Raw genomic sequence first — 7322 nt, forward strand, 5'->3', positions numbered from 1 at the left:
TTTACGTAAAACAGCCTTTGCCTGTCCAGTGAGTCCAGCTTGGCTCAACAAACAGCTATAAAATACAATTATTTATATTATTCAAATGTTTTATACGATTCATTCAAATTGATAATTTGCATCTCATTATAATATAGTTATTGTCTCATGCTCTAGTCTAGTGTGTTTTGGACCTGTTTGGTTTAGGACTTTCCGGTCTAGCGTTTAATCCGCTAATGATGTCAACTCACTCAGTGATTTGTTTTGCTCTGGATAGTATCACTCCCTCGCCACATGGATTCACAGTTAACGACAAGCTGAGAGAAAGAGCCCAATACATTAGTGGATGTCAACAGGCACACGCACACGCAGACAGACAGACACACATACACACACATTTGCTGAATACTACATTGATGGTGGTAGAAAAAGTACTCAATTGTCATACTTAATAGGAAATGACTCAAGTAAAAGTGAGTCACCCAGTAAAATACTACTTTAGTGTTTAGTGAGTCCGCATGGTACGAGGCAGTAGGTAAGATAACGTATTATATTGATAGGTACGTGAATTCAAATCAAATGTTATTTATCACATGCGCAAATACAACAGGTTAGACCTTACCGTGAAATGCGTACTTACAAGCCCTTAACTAACAATGCAGTTGAAGAAATAGTTCTGAAAATATTTACTAAATAAACTGAAGTGAAAAAAAAAAAAAAGTAACAATAAAATTACATAACAATAACGAGGCTATATACAGGCGGTACCGAGTCAATGTGCGGGGGTACAGATTAGTCGAGGTCATTTGTAAAGTGACTATGTATAGAATTTGATCATATTGTTGTCCTGCCTGAGCATTCAAAATGTAATGAGTACATTTGGTTGCCAGGGAAAATGTATGGGAGTTAAAACTACAGATTTTCTGTACAAATGTAGTAGTGTAAAAGTAAAAATTGTCAAAATACAGATACAGAAGTACAGTAAGTATTTTTACTTAGTTACTTTACACCACTTAAATACTACCACTGAAACAGCACTGAAACAGCACTGCTCTTCAGCACTAATGATTATCTTTTGTGGTCTTGTTTGGGATATATTTGTCTTGTATTTAGTGATGCTTGTTCTGTGGGATTTTTATCTGTGGGATTTGTGATCCAGTGTTTTGCTAATGCAGATGTTGCATTCATCTGTGTTTAACACTGGCGAACGTGATGCACCCCAACCCCACCACAAAATCTGGATGTATGCACACAAGCTGCTACCATCAGCTGGGGCTTTGTCAACCAGAACCAGCACCGATCTCTTAATGATCGCTTAACGAGACATGTGTTTCCTAAATGTTTAAGAAAGTCGAAGAACCCAATCTGGCTTCCTGGAGAATTTATAATAATGACTGAACCCAATCTGGCAACCCGGAGCATTTCTTAAAATGGATGAATATCAAAACAAGCTTTTATGAGACATTTAGGAGATCTAGGTCTACGATGTCTGACTGCAATATAAGCGCTCCCTTTTTTGTATGCGTGTGATATGTTTAGTCAGTTTTCATACTGAAATGAATCATACTATCCTATGTGCCAGCCTGGCTATCAGGCCAGCTCCCTGTCACACTTTGGCATGTCAAACATGTTTGCACAAACAGGTCTGGGACCAGGGCTCGGCTAGAATCATACTGTCTGGAATGTGTTCTATTTAACCCCATCATCAGTTTGGGCAGAAAGAGAACATTTACAAATACATCTTGTTCTGCAACTGATAATAGATCAACAATGTAAACAATGTTATCTAAACGAACCATGTCCACATTGTACTACTAACATAGAAGTGATCAGGTTATCTCGGGGTTACCAGTACATTGAAGTTGGAGAACAATAATGTGAGAAATGGCTGGATGAAATTATTTTCCAACAAATAAAATGACAGTGATCATCTCTAATCTGTGGATTTAAAATATCCCCCTTGAATGACCTACAGAGTTTGTGATATTCAGAATTAGCATGGCCATTACAAACTTTCACAGATGTGACCTAGCCCTCTGAATCAATTTGTTAATGAGTGAGGTGTGTGTGAGCCGGCCAAATAATGGGCTATAATTTAATGTCATAACTTTATGTTAATGCATCTTTTAACTGAAGGACGATACCGGTTGAAATATTCAATGGACAGGTGCCTCTAGATTATAGGAAGTCAAGCCAAATATATTGAGTGCCCTAGTAGAATATTTCCTTTCCACATCATTCAGTACTCAAGGACACCCCTTGAAGAAGGCATTTGGCCTATATGATGGTTGTTTGAAGGACTAGGACAAACAATATAGAGAGAGCACTACAAAACACACACACTTGCCATAAGACTAAGAGCAAAGGATCAGCTCCCTAGGGGACCATTCTTCAGAACGGAATCTCAAAGGTGTTCAGCGCCAGCCTTTGAGTCTTGAGCTGAATACTGATAGTCTCCCTCCCTCTGTGTGTGAGTGAGTCTTACTGGCTGGCTGGCTGGTGGAGCCAACTGAGGATGTACTGTTCTTACTGTTCTACTGCAGAGGGTCATGCTGTGCTGTGGGCTGCCTGCCAGACCATGTGCCAGGGTTAAAACAACAACCCTCGCTACAACCACCATTACCACCAGCAGCCTCCATGGCAGCCTCCTACAGCATGCACACCCCCACGACCCTCTCTCTGTCTCTTTGCTCTGCCTATGGGTTTCCTGCTACTGTCACTCGGGGACAGGAAGAGGGGCATGGCTTTGTTTTGTTCTGCCTTTCATGTTCTTCTCCTTCTGATCTGTGCTCCCTTGAAGCACAGTGTGATAGGTGTGGGCATGTCAGAACAGGTTCTGTCATTTATTGTAAGATCAGAGCAATCGGCGTCAATGGAGTTGTGTGTGCGTGCACGTGTGCGGTATACACACACTTGACTTGGTGTGACTGTGAACTACACGGAAACGAAGGAGTATCATGGCGTCACCCAGAGAATGTAGCTGATAGCTGTAACTGTATTATTATGTTTGTTACTGAGTACCAAGACTGTTCATTTAGCCAGTTAACGTACATCATTATACATAGCAGAGCCATGAATGAATAGCAATCAAAATAAGAGCATGGGGAGGCCTGTGAGAACCATAGCCTGTCATGGTCTGTGTGTGCCGGAAAGGAGGCCAAAAGGCTCAGGGGCTATGTTAGTGTGTGTGTGAGTGACAGAAAGAGCGAGAGAGAGTCACTAAGTGACAGTGAAGAAAGAGAATTTACGGGCTTTGTTATTCTAGCAATGTGCTTTTTGACCTTCCATTTGAGTAAATTGCTGCATCAAGGTGATTGCAGTGAGTAGTGCGGCTTCAGTATGGTGGCTGGGTTGAGCACTAGTGCTGTCCATGGTGCTGAACAATTCAGGGCTACTGGTGGTGCTGAATGGAAGCCTAAACCCCTTGTTTTACATAGTGGAACATCATGCTTTTCCCATCCTCTAAAGCAATGAACTCTAAATGCAATTAACTCTGAGTAACAAAATCCCAATAAAACTGCAAGGTTATCCACTTAAAATGTAAATTTCTGATAACTCAAAGCTTCATACATTGCATTTTAACGGCAGCTGCCTCTGCGAAACGCCTGCCGTTTTCATGTGGTCCTCAGCATTCCCTCGTCCAGGCCTATAGTGTATCCTCCCTGGACAAAATGTTCAGAGCAGAGCATGGGTTGTGGTATGGCCTGGTTACATAAAACGTCGCTGTGAGAGCTGAAGCATGTTGTCTTCTTCAGAAAGCCATGCTGTATTAATAGGGAGCACTTTGAGGGCATCCTTTAAAGACATGGAGGGATGTTTCATTTATGACTCTCTGAAGCACCACAGACCGATGTGGGAGGGGAGAGGAATCTCTAGTAGGCTGCTGGTGGTGGAAAAAGTTAATGGGATGCCTTGAGTCACAGCACTTGGATGGAGATGAAGTCAAGATCATAGATTTACGATGTGTAGAATTTGCATTATACGTGGCCGACGGCGGCCATATTGGTGGGGCTGTTTGTATCTCTAGCTTGACTGATTTTATACCACATTCTGACGACATGACCTGTGAAGATGTACGCCGTCTAGGTAGGTCTAAGTAGAATTTAAAACCCTCTCCATTCTGCCGTGTCTATTTCTACAGCTTGGAGCAGAGTGCACAAGTGATAAAATGGCTCCTAGCAGAGTGTTTTAGTCATCCACAGGGAATGTTGCAGAACCACATAGGGACACACTGATGCTCTCTAGCCACTGCCTTTGTGTCCGTTTCTATAATTCATGGCAGGGAACCAGACCTCTACACACTTTAGATGGATGATCCCCAGATGGAGGGAGAGTAACTTAGGTTGTTCGGGGGGAAAAAGCCTAAAATATACTCGTCCAGGATCACTTTAGCCTTTGCTCTCTGCAACTGTAGAACTCCCGCCGAACAAGGGAGGCCTTTTAGCCAATAAATAATGAAAAACAACTATATTGTGAAAATATGCTGTAAAGAAACACAAAATTGAGGCCGATTTTTCACAAATGTTAATGTTTCCTGTCCCCAAAAGGGCTCGTTTTGGTTCCTTAAAATGACCGAGGTCAAGACTTGTCTCAATTTTATGACTGAGGTGCTCTCTTGTTGTTGAATATTTCTATGCCCTCCATCCAGTCTTGGAGTGAAGGGGGTATTAGCCTAGTTATTCCGTAGAGTGTAAAAAGAGAGGCGGGGCCCGGGGAGGGAGGTGGCAGCATCTCTTTTTGACATTGTGCTAATGGAGACTAACGCATCATGGAAAAGCTATTAACATGTGTGTGACTGGCTGAATGTCTGGGTAGAGGTCTAGGTGGTGGGGGGAGAACGGGTTTTTAACCAGGGCTCGCTCTCTCTCTCTCTCTCTCTCTCTCTCTCTCTCTCTCTCTCTCTCTCTCTCTCTCTCTCTCTCTCTCACTGTCTCTCTCTCAGTCTGTCCAGCCTCTTTACCCCTGCTTGCTGGAGCATGGTGAGTGAGTAGCCGTCCAAGCTGAACATACTGCTGTGTGGAGTGTGACGAAGCCTGCTAGCACTAACGGCATGAGGTCTCCTCAGCCATCAGAGCTTGACAAGAATGCAATTCTCTGAACCAAGCGTTAATTGTTCTGATGATCATAGCTGGCGGTGGTGCCACAGAATAGTCCACAATTAGATGGGTATATGAGGATGGGAGCACTCAGGAAAAGGAAAATGGCTTTTGACACACTTCTTGCTTGAAGAATAGGACAATGCTAGACTCCATCCTCGCGAAAACCTTTCTGCTCCAACAGAGATTGTTCTTAGAAATGTTTGGGTGAAAGCTGGAGAGTGTGCGTGACACATGTGATCTGAAAGATCCTTTTCAAAGCATGTAGGTTATACATAGCAAAGATATTTCGCTGGGCAGTGCTTGCGCAATGAGTAAACTGTCCAGAGACCAGAATACTTGTTACCTCCCAGTGCGCGTGCACACACACACACACACACACACACACACACACACACACACACACACACCACACACACACACACACACACACACACACACACACACACACACACACACACACACACACACACACACACACATCCGGTGCAGGGAGATTGCTGATTGTGTAATTTGCCACTGTAGGCCGTTGTTTGTTTCAAGCGTTTTACAGACCTGTTCAAAAGAAGGGAAAATCAGTGGATGAAATGGCAGGCTTTGAAGGTATAACCAAGCAATAGGATGTAAGACTTCATTCAGGAGGCTTCGGCCGTCAAACAACAGACTGTGTCATCATGAAACTGACTGTCATTCACAGCCAAGTATTAGGCTACAAGCCCAAATCTTACAACAACTTTTGGAAATGACTCGATTCACCATCATTCTGTTCAGAATGGCCAAGAGATAATCGGTCTGTATTTAAATTTGACGCTCAGTTTTAGTTCTTTGGGATCTTTTTGCAGTTGAATCAGAATGATTGATTCAAGGCCTTGAGTGGTTCTGCTGTCTTTTGGGAGGGTTTTTTGCAGCAAAAGCTTTTCAGAAAAGACCAATTCTACCTCTGAAAGGGAAAGTGCTTTTCGATTTCCTTAAAGTGTTGCTACATGGACCACGTTCCATATTGATTACAGGCTTCATGGGTCAATGGTTGCTTTTTTTATTCATGCAAAGTACAGCCACTCTGTTTGATGATGATGATGATGATGATCATCATCATTGAACTGATCATTTGAATCTCTTATTATCATAGTCTTCTCCTCTTTTTAAATCCCTCCCACAACTTTTCCTTCCTGCAAAAACAATTATCATATTTGCACTGAGACAACAGGGTTCCCACATCAATACCCAAATCCCTTTCCCTTCTGTACATAAACTGTTTTTGAGGAACAGTCTCCCCCCTTCCCTGCTAGGCTGTGACATCAGATCTCTAGTGGAGGGGCATTTTTCATACACTCCCTCTCCTCCTCCCCTTCCTTTAAATCCTCGTACCACACACACACACACACACACACACACACACACAGACACACAGACACACAGACAGACAGACAGACAGACAGACAGACAGACAGACAGACAGACAGACAGACAGACAGACAGACAGACAGACAGACAGTCAGTCAGTCAGTGGTGGATTTGTTTTGGCTCTGATGAGGAGGATTAGGAGATGAAGGCCTCAGCTCGGAATCCGCCACAGCAGTTTGGTTTAGACCAAAAGCCTCTTCAACACAATGAGACACGCTGAGACACAAGCATGCCGACCGACTGCATAGCCGGCTCTCTGAAACCCACCCCCATGATGGGATAATGGGGGTGATATTGTCCCACTGATGGCTTAATGTAGTCAACCCATTAAGTCTATAAGGATGATATTTTTTAGGGATATTTAAGCATCAGCTGATAAAAATCCATGTTAAATTGTTTTCACTGGGGGTTTTGTGTCCATAAAGAAAGGCTACTGATGAAAATATGTTTTCTGATCTTGTCTTTATTGTTCTACATATCGCTGTATGGTGCCTTACCACGTTGTGCTACCACGTTGTGCTTTACATGTGTAAAGTCTTCAGCGGACATCAATGCAGCGCGGCGTGTCGGTGGCTGGAGGCTAGAGTGTGAACGAACACACTGTGACACATCAATCTGTAGGTGTTTGTCACCTACTGTGTGTTTCTGACATGATGTCCTCCGTGTTCCATTGTGCCCTAGCTTGGCGTTGTCATTGAACTGTCACAACACTGTTATTTCCAGCTCAAGGCTTGGAAGTCATCTGGAAAAGAGTTAGTGTGGGGGCCAATCTTTTGTATGTGATAAAAAATCAACAAATGGTGGCTATTGTATGTTCTGTATGATTTGGCCCTGCGAAGAGTT

The sequence above is a fragment of the Salmo salar genome, chromosome 17 (genome assembly GCF_965601325.2).
Source record: "Salmo salar chromosome 17, fSalSal1, whole genome shotgun sequence".
NCBI classification, from domain to species: Eukaryota; Metazoa; Chordata; class Actinopteri; order Salmoniformes; family Salmonidae; genus Salmo; species Salmo salar.